Source organism: Eleutherodactylus coqui, chromosome 4 (assembly GCF_035609145.1).
Source record: "Eleutherodactylus coqui strain aEleCoq1 chromosome 4, aEleCoq1.hap1, whole genome shotgun sequence".
In the NCBI taxonomy this organism is placed as follows: Eukaryota; Metazoa; Chordata; class Amphibia; order Anura; family Eleutherodactylidae; genus Eleutherodactylus; species Eleutherodactylus coqui.
This window is the reverse complement of record NC_089840.1, coordinates 227,053,579-227,078,132: the sequence shown is the minus strand read 5'-3', so window position 1 is coordinate 227,078,132 and position 24,554 is coordinate 227,053,579. Positions and strand designations below refer to the sequence as shown.

Below are 24,554 nucleotides of genomic sequence, written 5' to 3'. Positions count from 1 at the left end.
TACACTGTGGGCATAGTGTGTATATTCTATATGTAGTACACTGTATATAGATATGCCTGTATACTATGTATAGTGCGTGTATATATGCTGTATACTATGTATAGTGTGTATATATGGCTGTATACTATGTATGTGTGTATATATGGCTGTACACTATGTATGTATGTATATATGGCTGTATACTATGTATAGTGTGTGTATATATGCTGTATACTATGTATGTGTGTGTATATGGCTGTATGCTATGTATAGTGTGTCTATATGGCTGTATACTACCGGTATGTATAGTGTGTATATATGGCTGTATACTACAGTGTGCAGTGTGTGTATATGGTAGTATAATACACTGTGGGCATAGTGTGTATATTCTATATGTAGTACACTGTATATAGATATGCCTGTATACTACACTGTATAGTTGGTATACATTGTATATGACTATGGTCCCCTGCACACGGGCGGAAATTCCACGGCGGGATTTCTCGCAGAATTTCCGCCCGTGCCCGCCTGCATAGGATTGCATTGCAAAACACAATCCTATGCAGACGGCCGTGATTTGTCCGTGTGAAATCACACGCGGTAAACAAATCATGACATGTTCTATTTCTGTGCGGGTCTCACAGAGGCCCACACAGAGATGTCACCCCTGGCACGCCGCCTCCGCTCTGCGCATGTGCCCGCTGGGTGGCAGCCTGCACATCACAGAGTGGAGAAGACGCGGAAGAAGGTGAGCCGCACTGCTCACTGCCGGGGTGCGGGTCGGATCCTGCTGCGAGAATTCTCCGACCCAGCCGTCTGCAGGCGGCCTAAATAATACACCGTGTGCATGCTGTGAATGCACATTATACCTTGTGTGCATACTGTCTGTATATGATGCTCTGGATGTTGTATAACGTTTGTATATGTGTGTTCTATATAAATATTCCCAGCGCTGCAGTGAACGGACTCCAACAGACATATAAATGTGCCGGACCTACTTCACAGGGTGCCTCACACCGAGTGCACCCCTCATCTAAAGAAGCGTTGTATAATCCCCTGGGCCCGCCCCTTCCGCATGGTCCGGACCGCTCGCTGGGGATTTTTATTTAGTTTCTGCTATTGTCTATCTCTCTCCGGTTTATACTTATATATTCGTATTTCCCTCCGATGCTCTCCATGATGTGATGTCGTAAGGACCGGCGACCAGCATATCTATCACCTCAACCACCCGATTATCTGGTTCTTCCTGCCGGCCTAGATCTTTGACCCACTGGCGCTCCCAGGGAAACCCGGTTACCGCAGGGTGAGATAAAAATATTATATTTATTAAATTGGTAAATATAAATCCCCCCCCCCCCCCCACTCTGGGGCGCTGCCTTCTGATCTCTGTTCTGTATATATATATATGATAGAGTATATGTGTCCGACCCCATATTCCTGTGTAGAAGGCGTGTATGGCCGGTGGATGATGGTACTGTATGTATGGTGTGAGCGCTATGCGCATACGGGTGTTGTGTGTGTGTGTATATATATATATATATATATATACTGGCTGATATACTCGGCTTCGCCCCAGTTAGTTTGGTACAGAGAACAGGAACCGAGGATTATAGTATGTTCCCCATTTTGCCTGGTTCTTCACGTTACCCAGGAAACACCGCGTGGAGGTGACCACGTGCTTCCTTGGCTAGAATTGTATAATCCAGTTGTGACCCCGTTACTTTTCCTACTTAGGATCTAAGGAACAGTTGCGCCAAATGTCATGTTTGTCCGCCATGGGGAGTAAGGCCGCTCTCACACAGCCCGCTTTTTACTGCGATGCTTAATCGCGGCACAGCGCCTCCATTGATTTCAGTGATGTTCTGCCGACTAGCGCTCGGACGCAGCATGTCTAACGCTGTGATTTTCAAGCGCTGTCTGCTCTATTTTCGTGCATTTTAGCACTTTTTAACGCACCTCATCACCCATAGTGGGGCGCTTCAAAAACGCTGACAAATAGTGGAATGCCTTAGAAAAGGCCGCGCGAAATCGCAGTAAAACGCCATGATGTGCTAATGCGTGCGTGAGAGCGGCCTTAGGGAATTAGTGATGAGTCAGGCCGGCTTCACACGGGCAAGATTCTCCCACGAGTCTTGTGCCTTGCGGGATGTGAATATGATCCCCATTCTTTTGAACGGGGTCATACGCATGAGCGATTGTTTACCCACATTGCACCACAAAGCGATACAGGAAAAGAATCGCGACACGTACCGTCTTTGGGCGCGCCTTCACATCGCAGCGGCCATTGTTGTCAGTGGGGCCGGTGGCAGCATCGCTCCATGTGCTAGATGCACGCGATGCAATGAGGCGTCTCACCAATGAGAACGATGGGAGAAACTCCGTGATCAGCCGCGGCGGAGGATCGCTACTTCTCCGAAGTGATGCCAGATGTTTTTAATACAAAAGACGCCTCGTATCCGCGGTGAAATCGCACGTTGACGAGCGCAGTGTGAAGTCAGCCTCAGAGTCGGTCAGTGAGGGCTCACATTATATATAAAATGTGTGATAACTGTCGTTATCTGTATATACAGGGGCATATGGGATGTACAGAAGTGTATATATGATGCAAGTGATGGTTATATATTTTTTGCTCTGTATATATGTGTTTTAACCCCTTAATGACACGGCCCTTGTTTTTCCATTTTCGCTTTTTCCTCTCCCCTTTTAAAAAATCACAACTCCTTCATTTATTCATCGACGTCGCTCTATGAGGGCTTGTATTTTGCGGGCCGAGTTGTGTTTTTCAGTGGTACTATATAATGTACTATATAATGTACAGAAAAACTTCTCAGTGGAGTGAAATGGAAAAAAAACTAAATTCCGCCATCTTGGGTGTGTCTTGTTTTTACGGCGTACAGACTGCAACAAGAATGACCTGATAACTTTATTCTATGGGTCAGTACGAACACTTATAATACCAAAGTTATATAGGTTTTTTTTGGGCTGTACTCCTTTTTTTTGTTTTTCGAAGATATGTAATTTTTAAAAATTATTTCCTGCTGCCATCGTCTGACAACTATAACTTTTTCATTTTTTCGACATAGTTGTGTGACATCTCATTTTGTGCGGGACGCCCCGTTGTTTCCATTGCTACCATTCTGGCGTACATACGGCTTTTTGATCATTTTTTATTAAATTTTTTCTTGGATATAGGGGTGACCAAAAAAGCACAATTCTGGTGTTCTTTATTTTTATGTTCTGAGGTGAGGGAACCTACTCGTTTCGAGTAATTACTCAATCGAGCACCGTGATTTTCGAGTACTTCTGTACTCGGGTGAAAAGATTCGGGGGGCGCCGGGGGGCGGCGTGGCGGAGCAGGGGGTAGCAGCGGGGAACAGGGGGGATCCCTCTCTCTCTCCCTCTCCCCCCCACTCCCCGCTGCAACCCCCCACTCACCCACGGCGCCCCCCGAATCTTTTCGCCCGAGTACGGAAGTACTCGAAAATCGCGGTACTCAGGCAAAAAAGGGGCTTGGCCGAGTAGGCTCGCTCATCTCTAGTTCTGATGATGTTCGCCATGCAGGGTAAATAATGCATTACTTTGATAGATCAGACTTTTACGGACGCTGCGATACTAAATATGTATTTTTGTATTACTATTTAGATCCCTTTATTATAAATATGGCAAAAGGTTTTTTTTTTTACTTTTATTAGCTTTTTTAATTTAATAATCAGTAAAAATGTAATTTTACCTTTTTTGTTAGTCCGCAGAGGGGACAACAACTTGTGATGCGTTGATCGCTCCTACAGTATGATCTAATGTATAGCATTACATCATACCGCAATCTGTGGTCCTGTGATGTTAAGCGGTTAACCCCTTATGGACATGGCCTATTTTGGGCTTAAGAACGCAACGATTTCTGAGGGATTTTCATTTACAGTTTTCAAGAGCCACAACTTTTAATTTTCCAGTCGACACAGTCGTATAAGGTCTTATGTTTTGCGTGGTCAACTATAGTTTTTATTAATTAATTCTGCCATTGTTTTAAATTTTTTTTTTTTTACAGCGACAATCTAAGGCCTCATGTCCACGGGGAAAATCAGGCCCCCCGCGGATTCTTCATGTAGAATCTTGCAGCGGGTCCCTCCTGCCCCGCGGACATGATGCCTAAAAATCAGAATAAACTCACCTGCTCCGGAGGATGCGGATCTTCCTTCCTTCGCGGCCGGATCTTCATTCTCCGACCCGGAGGATGTGCTCGACACGCCGGCGGCGTGCCGCGCACATGCGCCGGGCACATCTGCCGGGCCAAAGAAAGAAGATCCGGCCGCGAAGAAGGGAAGAACCGCATCGTCCGGAGCAGGTGAGTTTAATTCTGGTAAGGGTCTCCCGCGGATCCGGACGGCTTCGATAGGCCTCAATAGAAGCCTGCGGGAGCCGTCCCCGCGGGAGACCCGCACGAAAATGGAGCATGTCCATTTTTTTTCCTGCACACGGATCCGCGCCTGACGCGGGAAATGACATCCAAAGGTATTTAACTACCTGCGGGTGTGCAATGCATCCCTATGAGGCGTGGATCCGCGTGCAGGAGAAACGCTGCGGATTCTAAGCGCGTGGACATGAGGCCTAACAGTATAAATGACGCAATACATTTTTTCTGCGGTTCGATACGTTTACAACGATGCCAAAAACATAATTTTTTTTAGGTTTTTCCACTTCATCACATTCAAAGTCACATAACGTTTTTGATTTTTTCATGGACAGAGCTTTGTCAGGGCTTGTTTTTTGCGTCACGAACTGTAGTTTTTATTTGTACCATTTCGCGGTACATATGGCTCTTTGGATTGCCTTTATTGCTCTTTTTTGGAGGTATTTGCTGCGCAGGATAATTTGTGTGCTCATTACGGACACAATGATACCACATATGTGAGGTTTTTCTGAAATTAGTAATTTTTTTTCTTGCAAATAGCGGTAAACAAGTAAAAAACCAAGGTATTTTATTTTATTTCTTTACATTATTTCTTTAGTTTATTTACACTGTTTATTTCCCTGAGGGCTTATTCAGACGTCCGTATATTGTCCTGGTTTTTACACCCGCCCCAATATACGGTGTCCCTTTCTGCAGGGGGAGGAGGCGGGCCGGGAGCAGTGCACTGAGCTCCTGCCCCCTCTACGCCCCTCGCCACTGTTTACAATGGGAGGTGCAGGAGGGTGGGGATGGCAGAGATAAGTTGCACCTCATCCTGCCCCCTCCGATTGCATATAGTGGCGAGGGGCAGAGATGGGGCGGGAGCTCAGTGCACTGCTCCTGGACCAGCCCACCTCCTCCACCTGCAGAAAGGGACACCGTATATCGGACAGGTGTGAATAAGCCCTGAAGCGGACCTGCTCCATAGCAGCAGTGATTGCTATGGTAAGGCATTCCATGACTTCTGTACAGCAATACCTTATCGCTGGTTATAGCGCTCATAATCAATGGGTGAAGCACAACAGCGCCGCTAGACTTAACATAGGAGCTTTGACCCGGCCTGAGAGTCACTCAATGCATCAAACTCTAATTTCATGATTTTACGGCGGTGGTGAGGATGTCACAAATCTAATGACACCAAAATCATCCACCAAAGGTCACACAAAGGGGTCAAAGTGCGGTGCAAGAAAAGCCTGCAGGCGGTTTTATATAAGATTCGTTTCTCTTCCCCACATTCAGAAAATCCTAACCGTTTTATTTTTCCGATAACGCAGCTGTCTGAGGGCTTGTTGCTTCTTGTGGGGCGAATTGTAGTTTTTTATGGTTCTCTTTAATGCACCATATAATGTATTGTGAAGCTAAATAAATCCGCTGTGGGATGTCACTATGAACACTGAGGTCGCTGTGCGCAGTCACTATTACCGCTGGGGCGATAAATAAGTGGGTTTTGGGTTCCAGTTTGGGCACTCGGTCTCTAAAAGGTTCGTCATCACTGCTATAGGGTGTCTGGGGGACGCCAGGTCTGATTCTGCTGCGATATTTCACAGGTGGAAATGGACCCGGCCATGGGCATGAGGCCATACTGTGTAATGCAGTACCATAGTATTGCATTATGCTGTATGCTGACAGTCAGTCTCTTCATGGTAGCCTTGGGAATCTTCAGGAGGCCCAGGGTGTCATGACAACCAAACCGCACCTTGCAATCTCATCGCGAGGGGGCTGTTTTGGACCACTAAATGCTGATTGGGGCATTTAAATGCCGCTGTCAGATCGATTTAAAGGATTAACAGCTGCGATCAATGTGAACGCTGATGACGGCTGTTACAGGCGGGTGTCAGCTGTCAGAGACAGCCGCCCCGCCATGGATGGAGTGGATGAGGGGTAAAGTGGTTAGTCTTCTCCACTGCTCCAGGCTTCTTCGCTGGCTTTTGTTGACATGCTGCTGGGGTGACATGTTCATATACACACATGACTGCCGTGGCCAACCCCTGACCCCAGCCGTGTGCGGCGGCAGCGCTATCCCAGCACATGAGCCAAGGGGGGGCTATAGCATATTTCCATCTGCGTGGAATTTGTGTTTTTTATGAAATAGTGAAAGGAATGTAGCCGCGATCTGCTGTCAGCGCAGTTCTGTACGTTTCTGCTCTTGTCATCTTTTGCTAGGATATAAAGGTTTTGTGGCCTGTATACATGTGAGCGCGGCGCATAGGTGCCCATGAGAAAATGTACACCACCTACCATAAGGCCTCATGTCCACGGGCGGGTCGGATTCCGTGGCAGTAGCCCGCAGTGGATTCCCACTCTGTCCGTGGCCGAGGACACTGCTTACCCGTCCGGGTCTTCTATTTTCTTCACTACGTATGTGTGCGGCAGTGCCGGCTGGCGTGCCGCCGTACATGCGCAGTGGAGGATTTTTTTCAAGTCTCCTGCTTTCCCGTGGGATCCGCTGCCCGGCGGCACAGTTAGATACGCGTGGGCCGCGGGTCAGACTGCTTCCATTGACTGCAATGGAAGTCGTCCATGAGGGATCCGCACTGAAATGGAGCATGCTGCAACTTGTTTCTGGACCGAAAGGTCCACAAATCAAATCCACATGCTTTATTTCATTGCGGACGGCCATGTTTCCCTGTGTGTATCTTTCGGTTGGGGACATTGGGCCTCAGTGTTTGCCCTTGAGCCTTATTGATGGTCATTACAAATGCTCTGGTCATCCGATGCGCTAGAGCTGACTTGTCTATATGCACTCCTCACTCAGTAAGTAACGGCCATGTTCTGTGATTGACTTGTCCTTGTGAGGCGAATTACAGGAAGAGCAAAAAATGGATGGGAAATACAATTGTCAAAATCATTTCTTACACAGCTAGGGTAAAGTAAAAGCTATGCTGTGATTGGTTGGTATGTATTATACTACTGACGTAAAGTAAAAGCTGTGCTGTGATTGGTTGGTATGTATTATACTACTGACGTAAAGTAAAAGCTGTGCTGTGATTGGTTGGTATGTATTATACTACTGACGTAAAGTAAAAGCTGTGCTGTGATTGGTTGGTATGTATTATACTACTGACGTAAAGTAAAAGCTGTGCTGTGATTGGTTGGTATGTATTATACTACTGACGTAAAGTAAAAGCTGCGCTGTGGTTGGTTGCTATGGGAAACCCAGATTTTCTTTAAAATCTCAATCCATGTTAATGTGGCATTCATTCAAGTTTTAGGCTGGGTTCACACAGGGCGGATTTGCCGCAGCAGATCCGCCCGCGGCCGCTAATCTCGGGATTAGCCAGCCATGTGGATGAGATTACTCAGAAACCTCGTCCACACGGGACGGCTAATCCGCTGCAGTAAATCCGGTTGAAACCGCGGCCGCACTCTCCTCTATGGGAGCGCTGGCCGCAACGGAAAAGCATGCGGCCGAGCTGCTTCAAAGCCGCCGCAGCTTAAACCGCGGCGGTTCTCCCGGCGGAAATCTCGCGGTTTTTGCTGCGGCCAAACCACGAGATTTCCGACGGGAATCCGCCCTGTGTGAACCCACCCTTAATCCGGGGCAACGCTGGTACCCCTGCTAGCCTAATAATCACATACGTGCGGCAACGACGTCTGCCCTCAGGTGTCTGCCCGTTTGTGGAGGCCTAGCTTATGATGTGCACTCCGCTCCACCGCACTTTATGGCGTTGTCTGGCCCTGACAAATGTATGTATGCACTTCTGTATGGCCATTACAAAGCACTTTGTAATATACTTTGTGCTTTGTAAATCAGCCATACAGAAGATATATACTTACCTACAGGAGTGCTCCCTATCTTCAGTCTTCTCCTCTTGTCGGGCCGTACACGCACTTCTCTTTTTTTCGGGCATACGTAGTAGCACTCCTCGGGCCAGGGGTGCGCGTCTGTTTTTTTGCGCATGCGCAGCAGCGCCTGCCGGCTCAGGAACACGCGTCAGATTATTTGCGCATGCGCAGTCCTACTAGAGACGATCCGGACAAGAGTGTCCACCGGTCATCAGCTGGAGGGTAAGTATTACTACTGGGAGCGGGGGCTGTCATAACTTCTCTCATGGGAGTGGGGGAGGGGGCTGCCATAACTTATTGCAGGGGGGGAGGGGAGTGGGTTGTATAACTGCCCCTGCCACCGACCTGCCCAGCGAGCCACCAACCCACCCACTATAATCCTGCCTGTGAAGGGAGGAGAGGAGGTGAGCTGTGACTATTGTGAATGGTGGTCCTGTGTTATCTATATATAGGTGTCACCTCTCAGTATAATCCTGTCTGTGCAGGGAGGGGAGGAGGTGAGCTGTGACTATTGTTAATGGTGGGTCCTGTGTTCTCTACAAATAGGTGTCACCTCTCACTGTAATCCTGTATGTGCAGGGAGGAGAGGAGGTGAGCTGTGAGTATTGTGAATAGTGGTCCTGTGTTATCTATACAGACGTGTCTCATCTCAGTGTAATCCTGTTTGTGCAGGGAGGAGAGCCATGACTATTTTGAATGGTTGAGGTGCGGACAACTAGTTGCTGTGTGGGTTAGGGTGCTGACAACTTGTCGACGCGGGGGTTGGGGTGCTGACAACTAGTTGCCGCAGGAGTTGGGGTGCTGACAACTTGTCGCCGCGGGGGTTCAGGTGCTGACAACTTTTCGACACAGGAGTTGGGGTGGTGACAAATAGTGGACGCAGGAGTTGGGGGGTGACAACTAGTCCCCGCGCGGGTTAAAAGCTGACAACTAGTCGCCGCGGGAGTTAGGGTGCTGACAACTAGTCGCCGCGGGGGTTGGGGTGCTGACAACTAGTTGCCTCGGGGTTTGGGGTGCTGACAACTAGTCGCCACGGGGTTTGGGTGCTGACATCTTGTTGCCGCGGGGGTTGGGGTGCTGACAACTAGGCGCCGCGGGAGTTGGGGGGCTGACAACTTGTCGACGCGGGGGTTGGGGTGCTGACAACTAGTTGCCGCGGGGGTTGGGATGCTGACAACTAGTTGCCTCGGGGGTTGGGGTGCTGACAACTAGTCGCCGCGGGGGTTTGGGTGCTGACATCTTGTTGCCGCGGGGGTTGGGGTGCTGACAACTAGTTGCCTCGGGGTTTGGGGTGCTGACAACTAGTCGCCACGGGGTTTGGGTGCTGACATCTTGTTGCCGCGGGGGTTGGGGTGCTGACAACTAGGCGCCGCGGGAATTGGGGGGCTGACAACTTGTCGACGCGGGGGTTGGGGTGCTGACAACTAGTTGCCGCGGGGGTTGGGATGCTGACAACTAGTTGCCTCGGGGGTTGGGGTGCTGACAACTAGTCGCCGCGGGGGTTTGGGTGCTGACATCTTGTTGCCGCGGGGGTTGGGGTGCTGACAACTAGTTGCCGCGGGGGTTGGGATGCTGACAACTAGTCGCTGTGGGGTTTGGGTGCTGACATCTTGTCGCCGCGGGGGTTCAGGTGCTGACAACTAGTCGCCACGGGAGTTGGGGTGCTGACAACTTGTCGCCGCGGGGAAGAGGGGGGGCTGTCAGTGTTACTTGTCATGTGGGGGGAAAGGGGGCTGTCAGTGTACTTGTCGCGCGGGAGGACTGTCTCCGTAACTTGTCGCACGGGAGGGGGGCTGTCACCATAACTTGTCGGGAGGAGGGAAGCTGTCGCTATAACTTGTCGCACTGGGAGAGGCGGAGGGGTGTTCTCACCATAGCTTGTCGCAGGGGGGAAGGGGCTATTGCTATAACTTGTTGCACGGTGGGAGGGGGCTGTCACCATAACTTGTCACGGTCGGGGGGGAGGTGCCTGTCAAGCGGGTATCCTTGTTTCACAGTGGGGCGGCTGCAGGAGATTTCTCTCCCCGCTCTCGCCCCCGCCCCTCTCCATTCACTTTGCACAGCGGACGTTCAGTACTGAACGGCTGCTGTTTACACTGAACTCTCGTCGTTCAGGATTTTATCCTGTGAGTATAGACAGTCTCTCCTGACCCCGTCCCCTCTAAGTACACTGTACAGCAGGAGAACATGCTGTCCTGTGGAGGGACTTAGAGGGGGCGGGGCCTGGGTGGGAAGAGACTTAGATTAGTTCACTAGAGGTGGGCGTGGCCAGGACGGGAGCTGAGCGAGGCCAGTCATTGGGAGTTCGCACACAGAGGGGGGAGAGCGCAGGGCATTGTGGAAAGTCAGCACAACGGCGCCATCTTTGAAAGCTGCTTTGAACATCAGATATCAAAGTAAGAAACTGACCTTCCAGCTGATCTGCCTGCCTGAGCCCTGTATGCGGTGTGTGGGAAAAATCACATCTGCATGCTTGTCATTGCTTTGCGGACATCCATGCATCCCTATGGACGGCTTGATTTGCGGTTCTCCAGCGCGGGTTCCACAAATCGAATCCGCCTGTGGACATTGGGCCTTACTTTAGCATGTATACTATTAGTATGGATATCCGGCAGCGGACGTGGTACTTGTGTGACAGAATATATGATGTGCTGCAGGGATATGGTGTATTATTGGGAAGCCCGTCCCGACGGCGACTGCAATCTATATATATATCCATGCTCAGGAGAATTCCTCAGCGGCCTTAGGGCTCATGTCCACAGGTGCCCTCGCAGCGTTTTACCAGTGTTTGTGATACCGCGTACGGGCAGCTAGTGTACTGCGCATATCTGCGTATCTCACGGCCGCGGTCACGCGCAGTGTGGCTGTCTTTTTGTTTTTAATCCCCCGCTGTGTCATATCTGCGTTGCGTATGAATCGCCGCCCGTACATAATGTATTGTGTATGGACAGGTTTGCATACGCTGCTTATACAAACGTATACGGCTCACTCTGCGTGGTACGCCGGATAATAGAGCATGCTGCGATCTAGTTCTCGCTGGTATCTACATGCAGTGTCTATACGCTCATGTGCAAGGACTAATGAAGGTCCATTTACTCTCATTAACTCCATTCAGCACGCATTACGTGGCCGTGCAACGCATGTGTAATAGGCGGTGAAAGACCACCCGAGGACACGAGCCCTTAGGAATAATAGTTATAATGTAAAGGCGTCCTCTGTTCCTAATCCACAAAGTACTCGGGGTGAACCAACATGGAGGTCCCTCTGCATGCCCCCTCCGCCATATTTCTGTAGCCACGGGGGGACTGTTCAGCAGCTTCCAGACTTTTGTTATATTCTTGGCGCATCTAATTACAATATTTCCCAGTAAGCAATATTCTAATGAAGCTTCTTGTACAGGATGGGCCACGGAATATTAGCACGTCACCACACTCTCATCAAAGCTGTCTAAAAGAAAATCTTTGTTGCCATAGCAACCAATCACAGCGCAGCTTTCATCTTACCTCAGCAGTATAAGAAATGAAAGCTGCGCTGTGATTGGTTGCTATGGACAACATTGATGGACTTTCTTATAGACAGTGTGGGCTGCCGTCCTTTTCCGTGGACCACCCTGTAGATGCTATGGTGATGATGAGTGAGTGTGAGGCATAGCGTGTAGTTACACCATACGTACACAGGGGGCGCACCGCTTCAGCCTAAGATTGAGCCAGAATTTTGCCTTATTCAGTTTAGTAAATCTCGCACTTATATTCGGAGAGATCGCTCAGCTGTTTGAGAACAACGGTCATATTGCTTTATTGTTACTGCATTGTAGATAGTAAATATAAGGTATATGTCTATGTTTAAGGACTCTCCGGTTACCGGACAACCCCTTTTCAGTAGGACGCCCTGTGTGAAAATAATATACAGAGATACACGCGTACGCCAGGACTCAGCACTGCAGTTTGCTGCAGACTCAGGGGGAGGGGCATAGGAAGTCACGTGACCTCTGTAGCCAATGATAAATGCAGCATCATGTTCTTGAACTCCTGGCATCGCGGCTATCAGGGTCTGAGCGCCGATGCCAGGAGAATGGATGGTGACACTGCAGCTTCTCATTGGCTGCAGCGGTCACCTGATTTCCTGTGACATCATCTGTCAGTGGGATTATGGGCATCTGTAACAATTTACACTTTCAACTTTAACCTCTTAGTGACGGCCCCATTGCCTTTTTACATCCTAGCTAAGTGGGCTTTAATCCTGGAGGACGTAAAAACATGCATCCTATTAGAATTAAAGCCCTATTGCCCCCCCCCCCTCCCCGGCAATGTAACATAGTAACATAGTAAAATAGTATGTAAGGCCGAATGAAGACATTGTCCATCTAGTCCAGCCTGTCTATCCTACTGTGTTGATCCAGAGGAAGGCAAAAAACCCCAAGGCCAGAAGCCAATTAGCCCTTTTGGGGGAAAAATTCCTTCCCGACTCCCTAATGGCAATCAGACTGTTCCCTGGATCAACCCCTAATAGTTCCTACCTGCCTATATACCAGGATTGACACTTAACCTAATATTTATATCCTGTAATATACTTCTTCTCCAGAAAGACATCAAGTCCCCTTTTAAACTCCTCTATGGATTTTGCCATCACCACTTCCTCCGGTAGAGAGTTCCACAGTCTAACTGCTCTTACAGTAAAGAACCCCTTTCTATGTTGGTGATGAAACCTACTTTCCTCTAATCGTAGCGGATGTCCTCTTGTTACCTTTGTGGTCCTGGGTGTAAACAGATCACGGGAGAGATCCATGTGTTGTCCCCTCATGTACTTATACATGGTTATTTGGTCGCCTCTTAACCTTCTTTTTTCTAGAGTAAATAGTCCCAATTTGGATAGCCTCTCTGGGTATTCCAGTCCCGTCATTCCATGTATTAGTTTAGTTGCCCTTCTTTGAACCCCTTCAAGCACTGTGACATCTTTCCTGAGCACCGGTGTCCAGAATTGTACGCAGTATTCCATGTGAGGCCTGACAAGTGCCTTATATAGTGGAAGGATAATGTTCTCGTCCTTCGCCCCTATACCTCTTTTAATGCACCCCAAGACTTTATTTGCCTTTGCAGCAGCTGACTGGCATTGGTTACTCCAGTTTAGTCTATTATCCACTAATACCCCTAGATCCTTTTCCATATCACTTTTCCCTAGTGGTACCTCAATAAGTGAATATTGGTGACATCCGTTTCTCCTGCCCATGTGCATAGTCTTACATTTTTCAACATTGAACTTCATTTGCCATTTTTCTGCCCAAGCCCCCATCTTATCCAGGTCCGTTTGTAGCCGCACATTGTCCTCCGTTGCATTAATTATATTGTATAATTTTGTGTCATCTGCAAATATTGATATTTTGCTGTGCAGCCCCTCTATCAGGTCATTAATAAATATGTTGAACAGAGTGGGGCCTAATACTGAACCCTGTGGCACCCCGCTAGCGACTGTGGTCCAATCAGAGTACGAACCATTTATTACCACCCTCTGCTTTCTATCGTTGAGCCAATTTTTTACCCACTTACACACGTTTTCGCCCAGTCCGAGCTGCCTCATTTTGTATATTAGCCTATTATGTGGCACGGTGTCAAAGGCTTTAGAGAAGTCCAGATATACAAGATCAATAGATTCTCCCTGGTCCAGCTTAGAGCTTACTTCATCGTAGAAACTGATCAGATTTGTCTGACATGAGCGACCCTTCATGAATCCATGCTGGTGAGGAGTTATTCCCTTAATCTCCTTGAGGTACTCATCGATGGCGTCTCTCAGAATCCCCTCGAAAATTTTTCCCGTTACTGAAGTGAGACTTACTGGCCTGTAGTTACCAGGCTCACTTTTGCTCCCTTTTTTGTAAATTGGAACCACGTTGGCAATGCGCCAGTCCAATGGTACTACTCCGGTCTTGATAGTGTCTAGAAATATTAGGTATAGCGGCCTAGCTATCTCGTCACTTAGTTCCTTTAGTATCCTTGGGTGTAATCCATCTGGGCCCGGTGATTTATCAATTTTAGTTTTCTTTAGACGCTTCTGCACCTCCTCCTGCGTTAGGTATGAGATATTTTGTGAGGGGTTCGTTTTATTCCCCTGCATCTCGTGTGGCATTTCCTTTTCTTTGGTGAACACACTTGAGAAGAAGCTGTTTAGTAGATTTGCTTTCCCTTCGTCATCATCAATGATTTCTCCTGCATTGTTTTTTAAAGGGCCAGCGCTCTCCCTGCAAATCCTTTTGCTGTTTATGTAGTTGAAAAACAGCTTCGGGTTGTTTCTGCTCTCTTTTGCGATCCGTCTTTCTGCTTCCTCCTTGGCAGTTTTGATCGTATCTTTGCATATTTTGTTTTTTTCCCTGTATGATTTTAGCGCTTCTTCGCTGCCTTCTTGCTTTAGTAGTTTGAACGCTTTCTTCTTTTCGTTTATTGCCCCTCGTACCGTCTTGTCGAGCCACATTGGTTTCCTTTTAGCTGAGTTTCTTTTATTTTTAAAGGGAATGAACTGCTCACATGAGGCGATTAGGATCCTTTTGAACTTTTCCCATTTTTCCTCCGTACTGATATTTTTGAGGATGTTGTCCCAATTAATGTTACCGATAGTAGTTCTAAGCTCATCAAATTTTGCTTTACTAAAGTTTAGTTTCTTTGTCACTCCCTGATAAGGCTTCCTATTGATTGACAGCTGGAAGTTGATTATATTGTGGTCGCTGTTCCCCAAGTGCCCCTCAACCTGCACCCCCCTTATACGTTCCGGTTTGTTAGTTAGTACTAGGTCCAGAATGGCCCTCCCTCTTGTTGGTTCCTGCACAAGTTGGTTCAGGTAATTGTCTTTAATTACTCTCAAGAACTTATCACCCCTGTGAGATTTGCAGGTTTCGTTCTCCCATGTTATATCTGGATAATTAAAGTCCCCCATGATAATTACTTCGTTTCGTTTTGACACCTCATCTATCTGCCTTAGTAGTAAGTCTTCAGTTTCTTCTGTTGCTTTTGGTGGTCGATAGAAGACCCCTATCAGGATTTTGTTATTTTTTCCTCCCTGTATTTCTACCCACAGAGATTCCACCTGTTCGTCTCCTACCCCTATATCCTCCCGTAGCCTCGGCTTCAAGTTCGATTTGACGTACAGACATACCCCTCCCCCTTTCTGGTTCCTTCGGTCTCTTCTGAAGAGATTGTACCCCTGCAAATTCACCGCCCAATCGCACTTATCATCAAGCCATGTTTCAGTAATTCCGACTATATCATAACTTTCATCAGTCATTCTTGCTTCAAGCTCGCCCACTTTACCGATCAGACTTCGTGCATTCGTGATCATACAATTTATATCATTTTTTTTGTTTTTTAAATTTGTTTTGTTGCTATTCGTACTTATGGCTGATCTATCAGTTCTAACTGTACTAACCCCACCCCCTGCTCGTCCCCCATTCCCTTTGCTTGGACCCAGATCGCTAATTACACTGGCTACCCCACTATTTCTCGTTTTGCCCTCCCCCCCAGTCCCTAGTTTAAACACTCCTCCAGCCTTCTAGCCATCTTTTCCCCCAGCACAGCTGCACCCTCCCCATTTAGATGCAGCCCGTCCCTACGGTAGAGCCTGTAGCCGACCGCAAAGTCAGCCCAGTTCTCCAGGAACCCAAATCCCTCCTTCTTACACCAACTCCGGAGCCACTTGTTTACCTCCCTAAGGTCCTGCTGCCTTTCTAGTGTGGCTTTAGGTACAGGTAGTATTTCCGAGAAAACTACCCTGGAGGTCCTTGCCCTGAGCTTGGACCCTAAGTCCCTGAAATCATTTTTGAGGGCCCTCCATTGACCTCTAACTTGTTCATTGGTGCCAATGTGCACCATGACTGCTGGATCCTCACCAGCCCCTCCCAGTAATCTGTCAATCCGATCCGCGATGTGTCGAACTCGAGCGCCAGGAAGACAACACACCGTTCGACGATCCCGGTCTTTATGGCAGATTGCCCTCTCTGTCCCCCTAATAATTGAGTCCCCCACCACTAGAACCTGTCTAGCCTGCCCTGCGCTCCCCGTCCCCGTCTCACTGGAGCAGTCATCCCCCTGGCGTTCAGAGGGCGTGTGATCCGGTGTATAGCGCCGATCGCAATTAAATGAATAAATAGTTAAAAAAAGATTAAGATTCAGCTGCCCTGATGGATCCGATCCATCAGGGCAGCTGAGATAACTCACCCGCCTTGTCCCTGGTGTCCCACGGGGAATTGGTTCTCTGGGACCCGTCACCGCTCTTCTGCATATGTGTGCCAGATGTATGACGTCACGCGCATGCGCAGAAGGCCAGGAGCCCCGGCAAATTTAAAGTCTCCTGGATGCCGACTCCTGAAGGTAGCCGGGAACCAGGAGATGTCACTGGAGACCGAGGTGACCGGTCCCCTGTGCACGTGATTGCCACTATCCAATGGAAAGCGGCGATTACGAAAAAGTTTTAAAAGGTTGGAAAGAAGTTTGTTCCATCTCCTCTCATGGATCGGATCCATAAGGAGAGGTGAAAATACTCACTCCGGGTCCTCCGCGATGTCCCAATCTTCTGGGACCTGAAGTATCCTTCTGCGCAGATGGGCTCGTGCCCCGGGAAATTTTAAATCCCTCTGCTCCTGGGTACCATGTGCAGAGAGATGTCACCGGGGACGTGATCACTGTTATCCAATAGATAACAGTGATGATTTAGAGTAAAAAAAAATGGCACCGATAAAAACTATAGTTCGCCATGCAAAAAACAAGCCCTTATATGGCCGCAGCGACAAAAAGTGGCTTTTGAAAAATGGATATAAAAATCTGCCAAAAATAGCTGCATCCTTAAGCCCAAAATAGGCCGTGTCCTTAAGGGGTTAATATAAGACAGGGTCTTCTTTTTAAGGAAGCACGGTATCTTAGTGTCTATTACGCACTGTAGAAGCCTATTGAAATCAATGTGCATGCGCAAATGCACACAAAATACACAGGAAACCTGCGTAATCGCTACGTATTTACCCACAAAATCAAGAAGATTTTGCACGTTTCTATTACATGCGGAAATACGCTGCATATTTATGTGAAGTAAAAGAATACCAATACGCCGCAAAGCACAAGGCAACAGCGTATTTACAGACCGAAATACGCAAGCGCCCATGTGAATGCGGAGAAATGGTTACTTGTGCTGGTCTTCATTTTCTTGTTACCTCTATAGCTCCAACATATTCTGCAGCAATGTACAGAGATTGTCGTCCCTAATATCTGTCATGGTCGCCGGTAACGCTCACAATGTAATGTTTCTATCGCAAACACACACTACACGCGCCTGCAGATGCGGGACAGTTTCATCAACGGCCATTTAACCTAGACATGTGTTTGGCGCTAGTAGTCCATAAGCGTGCACGGGGGGCCATAATATGCACATGTCAGTAAAAGTAGGTGGAAATGATTGGAATCCTGGCCAGTGTCCGTAGATGTTCTACAACTTGTAGGCAGGACATACAATAGTGCAGTCTGGTCAAGAACGTTGCTTATGCGTTTTTCTATCCTTCTGTTTGCAGATGGCTCAGAGGGATTCCTTTGTGAATCCGTGTTCAGTTATCAAGTCGCATCAGCGCTGAAGCAGGTGAAACATGGTAAGTAACGAGTGCAAATCATGACCATAATCCAGTCTACACCAGCAAACAGAAACTCATCCTACAGATTTCTCTTCTATCAAACTGTATTAAGTAATGCATGCCTGTTTTATGGCTGAGGGAAGTGAATTAAAGAGTTTGTAAACTATTGGTGACCTATCCTGAAGATAGATCATCAATAGTAGCTTGATGGAAGTCCGTTACCAGGAACCCCACCGATCAGCTGTTTGTAGGGCCAATGCACTAAGTTTAAATCTGCAGGAAGCAGACAGCTTCCTTCTCAGTGCGGTGGCCAGCCCTGGCATTGCAGTCATTAAAATGAATGGAAAATTTGATGCAATACCGAGCCCTGCCACTGCAGTGATTATGGAGCTGTCTGCTTCCTGCAGAAATCAGCTCAGTGCACCAGCCCAGAAACAGGTGAGATGGGACGGGGAGCTGGTGAACTGAGATCCCGTCCCCTCTCTGACCCTCGCCATTGCTTGCATTGGAGGGGGCAGAACAGGATGGAACATAGCTCCGCCCCTGACCCAACCCTCCATTGCAAACAGTAACAAGAGGCAGAGAGGGGGCGGGAGTTCAATGCACTAGCTCCTCCCCTTGCAGAAAGGGGCAGCGTATATCAGCCGGGCGTGAAAACCTGACCGATATATGCCTGTCTAAATAAGCCCTAAAGGGAGAATGGTGGGGTTTTGGCATTTTTATTGTTGTTTTTTTTATAATTTTTTAACTTTTTCATTTTTTTTACATTTTTGTCTTTTTTAGGGAACTTGCATAATCCTTTTTTTATTCTTCTAATACTCTGGAATGCTGAGGCATAGTAGGGTATTAGACAGGCTATGAAGCTCAGAAAGAGTCTTAGCGCCATAGCCTAATTTAGCTGGCAGACCCGGAGGCTATATTCAAGCCTCCGGATGCAACTGAGACCCTTCAGAACCGCCTGATCACATTGCGAGGGTTCTGATGGTGACACGGCTTTCATTTGACAGCCGATCACCAGCTCTCCCTGCCATGGAGACCATCGGCCGGCTTCTGACGAGCCGATGGTCCACGTGGCAGGGAGAGCTGTCCAATGGTGACAGAGGGAGCCCTCTGCTTCTGTCAGCCCTTTACATGCTGCAGTCGCACAGACCACAACATGTTAAAGGGTTAAACAGCGGAGATCAGAGGTTTTCTCCGTTCTCAGCTGTCAGCACTTTACATGCTGCGGTCACAGAGATTGCGGTATGTAAAGGGTTAAACAGCGGAGATTGGAGGTTTTCTTTGTTCTCTGCTGTAAGAGCTGGTGCCCGGCTATCATCTGACAGTTGGTCACCAGCTCTCCCTGCACGCGGACCATCAGCCGGCGTCTGAAAAGCCGATGGTTTCCGTGGCCAGATGTAAACAGTGCAGGGAAGAATCGGGAAGTTGCCGGTAGATCGGTTATATCTTCCCACTTCTTTTTTTAAAGTCCTGCACTGGTTCTTTGTGGGACTGTGCAGGCAGAGCACAATGCCACAGCTTATGGCATTGTGTTCTGCACGGTCCTATAGTGAAACATAGCCAGGAAATCTTCTGGGCTATGTCACTATGGGCAGCGCAGCTAGTCCTGGAAAATTTCCGGGCGTGCCACTGAAGAGGTTAATGCTATAACTTACAGATCTTGAGATTTACAACTATAACAAGAGGTATGAGTTACTACAAATGACTGGTTACTTTTGTACTCCTATGACTTATGATTTAAGAAAACTATAAGACTAGACTGTGCTAATGTCATGAGGTGGTAAGGACTTCTGCAAAGGTTGGGCTACATTTGGAGCCTTCATCACTAATTCTGACTGGAAAAACAGCATTGTATGCAGAGCTATTTTTCCAATCAAAACGAGAGACACTTCAGAAGGCACAAAATTTGGCAACAGAAATATCAACTTAGCTTTTTAACCCTTTCCAATCCATTTATTTTTTCTCACCCATTCTCCCCAGCTGCAAATAAATTGGAGCTGGGAGAATGGGTGAGAAAAAATACATTTTCCCTGCACCCTCCTGATCTGACAGAGTTCAGGAGGGTGCAGGGAGGGACCTGCTTACCTGACCGGCGTCTTGTGCATTCTCCTTCTGCCTCCCGGCTCGGCGATCATGTGACCGCTGGGGTCAGGTGACACCTGGCGGTCACATGATCGCCGGGTCGGGAGACAGAAGGAGAATGCACAAGACGCCGGTCAGGTAAGCAGGTCCTTGCACGGTGCAGGCTCCCGGCTCGGCGTTCATGTGACCGCCGGGGGTCAGGTAACACCGGCGGTCACATGATCGCCGGCCGGAATCTATGCATTGCATAGCGCTAATTGAGCGCTATGTAATGTGTAAAGGAGTGGGCAGAAAGGGTTAAAAACCCTTTCTGCCTTCTCCTCGGGGGTCCTCGATGACGACCAGTAAAGGAGTGCATCTGCACCCGATGTGCCTGACGATCGGGTGCAGATCCACTCCTGCACTGCAGTGTCGGGCCTGCCCCGACATCGGAGCTGTGGAGGAAAATGATGATGTCGGGGCAGGCCCGACATTGGACTGGAAAGGGTTAAAGGCTTACATTAGCAGAACATTTGCAGTATGATATTTCCTTCCCCTTCCCCCTCCACCCCATGCCATGTTCATTTTCTGCACCAACATTTTGAAATATGCACCATATCTTGGGATATGCATCAGTCAGAGACGGTCCTCCAATCAGCATTGCCAAGACAGCTGGCGCAGCCCATCAAGGCGTTGACTGGTCTAGAACAGTGTTTCTCAACTGTAGTCCTCAGGGACCCCCCTATATGACCTGTCAGGGGTCTCTGAGGACTGGAGTTGAGAAAAGCTGGTCTAGAAGTCTTGATTTTCACAGCCAATTACACTGTAGAAAATCTCCAAGATTTTGTTGGCTTTCAAGGAAATGCACCATTTGAGTTGTACTTTGCTATCGTTGACTGCCTCTGCTTATGCTACACCGTAATTTACTGACCATAAGTCAAGTAAGGCACCCACTATTTGTATTTTTGATAAAGGCATTTTATGCAAAATTAAAAATGGGGTATTTTACACTTGGATGGACCTCTTTTCTCAATCAAACTATCCACTTCCTCTGAATATCCAGCCATATTTGATCCTGATAGTATAATAAACCCTCCATCCACAGCCAAAAACTAGTCTGGATTCACATTTGCACTATTATTTCCATTGTTTGGCTCCATCATAGGAGCTAAACATTGGAAGTGCTGGACCCCATGCTTAACTGACATGAATGATGTCCATAGGACCCAGTTGACTAGCATGGTGTCCTCCGGCCTTCCGCCAGGCTGCTCGGGAATCTATGTCAGCTGTGTGCCGAAGACGCTTGCACAGATATGAACAGTCTAACCTGTGCCTACACTAATTGGGTAAAGAAGCATCCCTAAAGAACCTTCTAAGTCTTCTAACTGCTCAGACAGTCTGTCACCAGCTTGAGAGCACCTTGTAAGTGTCAATGTACACTGTTATAAGACTATGTTCCTGTCAAAAGCAGTGATTTCTTATGATCCTTCTCAGTGATTACCCGACATCATGGAGCAACCTAGAGAGACTGGAGAGAATCCTGTTCTAATTGCAGTAACATTTGTTTAGGTCTAATCTTTTCAGATCAACAAGTATCCCGGATGGAGAAGTTGGCCGGATTAGTGGAAGAGTTGGAAGCAGATGACCCCTAGCCCACTTCCACCCCTGAGCCGGACCATACTAAACGATTAAACTGTTGTGTGCAAGCATGAGAAGGTACTACCAGGGCTCAACATCCTCTACCATGTCTTCAGTTGTTCTTCTAAAACCAGCATCTTATACTGCAGTCGTTGCCGCTCCATAGAATGAGTCTACAAATCGCTACACGTTGAAGTCTTCTACCATTTGTGACTATCCGGACCCATAAAGCCGTTTACCATTGTACCTTCACTGGGAATGAACAGGGACGATTGTTTTCAGATTTGTATACAGTGAAAACTTGTGTATAATGTTACATTTTTGCTAAATGTTTTTATTTTCTAAAATAAAGATGAGTATTGTAGTTACATTTTTATTAGTGTTTTAATTGTGAGGAAAGATGTAATGTTGTGCCAGCAAGAAAAAACTAAAGTGTAATTTAGAAATCCACTGTCCAGGGTGTAGAGGTATCTAATGACCTCTTACAGTGCGATGATCCCTATACTTCTTTAATTTGCTCATTTACATTTAACAAAAGTCTCTCTCAACATGCATACATGAGCCTATGGTGCCCATGACCCTGTCACCAGTTGTCCTTCTTCGAACCGCTTTTGGTAGGTACTAACCATTGCATCTTGGGAACCGCCCTCCCTGGTATTCTGGAGGGCTCTGTTCCAGTCGTCTAGTCATTACTATTTCGCCAAAGTTACTCAGTTTCCTACACTTGCCCATTTTACCTGCTTACAACACATCAAGAGCTGACTCTTCACTTGATGCTTAAAGGGTTGTACCAAGATATGAAGTTATTCCCCTGCCTACAGGATAGGGGATAACATTATGATCCGACCACCGATTACAATAATGGGTGTTCCGATGAACCCCTCATGGCTGGATGTGAGGATGAGTGTGATGCGTGCTGCAGCTCCATTAACTTCAGTGACAGCGCTCAGCAATCTCTGGCACTCATACTCGACAATTTCAGGCACTGTCATTGAAATAAACGTAGCTGTGGCATGCTCGTGTGTCCTTTGCTCCATTCACGTGGAGACCATTGGGACCCCCATTTTTGCGATTGGTCAGGGTCCAACCACTAGGACCCTAACCAATCATATATTGTGGATAGGGGAATAACTTTATATCCTGGTACAACACCTTTAACCCCTTCCCGCCATAGGACATAGGGTTATGTCATGGCAGGGTGGTACTTAAGGCAACATTACATAACCTTATGTCATGTGGATCTCGCGGGATCTAAAACAATCCTGCGCCATCTGGCAGCAGGAGCTGGCTTATACCGATAGCCTGCAACAGCGGGGGTGCATTGGGACAGTGATCCTCGCTGTTAACCCTTTACATGCTGCAATCTATGTAGATCGCTGCGTTTAAAGGGTTCACAGAGGGAGTGCGCTGCCTCTAGACATTACTGGACCCACGCAATGTAATTGCGAGGACCGTCGGGTTGTCGTGGCAACAGGACGCCAGATACACGCATCCTGCTTTGCCATTGCCTATGTTCGCTAAAACCAGCGAAAAGCCATAGCAGTCCTGCAATGCCCTATCATAGCTGTTATGAATGAGGTCCCCTTCAGGGACATAAACAGTGTAAAAAACAAAAGACATGGTGTAAAAAAATACCGAAATACAGAAAGAAAGAAAACCCTTTCTTGCTCATTTTCCCCTATTTCTATAGAAAAAAAACCCGCAAATGTGGTATCCTCGTGTCTTTAATGACCTGTTTGAGCACCAATTTGAGCACACTAATTATCCTGCACAGCAAAAAATGGTAAAAAAAAAATGGAGGCAAAATGCTTATTTTATTTATTTTGGTCGCCTGCAGACGGCCGGATCACATCCGGCAGCGAGAATTCTCGCCGCGGGACCCGACCCGAGCGCCTGCAGAGAGCAGCGCATACTCACCCATGCCCCGCAGCTCCGGATCTTTCATGTACCGGCAGCTGGCGCATGCGCAGACCGGAGCCAGCAGCGGGTGAGTGACGTTTCTGTGCGGGGCTCGCAGAAATAGAACATGCCGCGGTTTGTTTGCCACGCGAGATTTCACAAAGCCTAACTGCGGCCGTCTGCATAGGATTGCGTTTGTTAACGCAATCCTATGCAGGCTTCCAGCGGCAGAAATCCCGCCGCAGAATTTCCGCCTGTCTGCAGGCGGCCTTTACCTCCAAAAAAGCAAAATAAAAGCAATCAAAAAAGCCATATGTACCCCAAAATGGTATATAAAGCACTACAGCTTGTGACGCAAAAAACAAGCCCTCACAGAGCTCCGTCCATGGAAAAATAAAAAAGTTATGCGACTTTGAATGCAATTATGCAAAAATAATCATCAATTCCAAAAAAGGGTTTTATTATGCAAAGTGGAAAACATTAAAAAATTATGTTTTCGGTATTGTTGTAATCGTACTGTTTCGCAAAAAATATATATTGTGTCATTTATGCTGTTTGATGAGAATTAAAAAAGAATGGCAGAATTGATGTTTTCTCTCCCTGCTCTCAAAAAACATTATAAAAGTTTTACAATATATTATATGCACTCAAAAAAGATACCAATAAAAACTACAGTTCGCCATGCAAAAAACAAGCCCTTATTTGGCCGTGTCGATGGAAAAATAAAAAAAGTTATGTCTCTTGAAAAGCGGAAACGAAAATCCCCAGAAAATCGTTGCGTCTCTAAACCCCAAATAGGTCATGTCCTTAAGGGGTTAATATATCCCACCCCTTGACAGGTGAGATTATAACAAGAAAATGTTTTTCACTTCACACTTCACGTGTGACAGGTTTTAATTTTAACCCCTTAACGACCAGCCCATAGTGTTTTTACGTCCTGCCCAAGTGGGCTTTATTCTCTGAGGACGTAAAAACATGTGTCCTGCAGAGAATAAAGCCCCTCGGGCTCTGGACGTGACAGCTCCATGCTGTCGGTGTCCGCAGGTAGCCGACAGCATGGAGCTGTCATCCCAGGCTGCAGGGACCCCCCTCCCCCCCGGCAATGCGATCGGCATTAAAGTTAAAAAAAAGTTTTAAAAAAGTTAAAGA

The 24,554-nt window shown here is 47.5% G+C and overlaps 1 long non-coding RNA gene across 1 annotated transcript; it reads left to right on the top strand.

Moving 5' to 3' along the window:
• The first annotated feature begins 523 nt into the window (after positions 1-523).
• Positions 524-21,876, top strand: LOC136624879 (uncharacterized). The gene is made up of 3 exons (XR_010792468.1): positions 524-1,282; positions 17,751-17,825; positions 21,453-21,876. It is a non-coding gene; the product is annotated as an uncharacterized lncRNA (long non-coding RNA).
• The last annotated feature ends 2,678 nt before the right edge of the window (positions 21,877-24,554 follow it).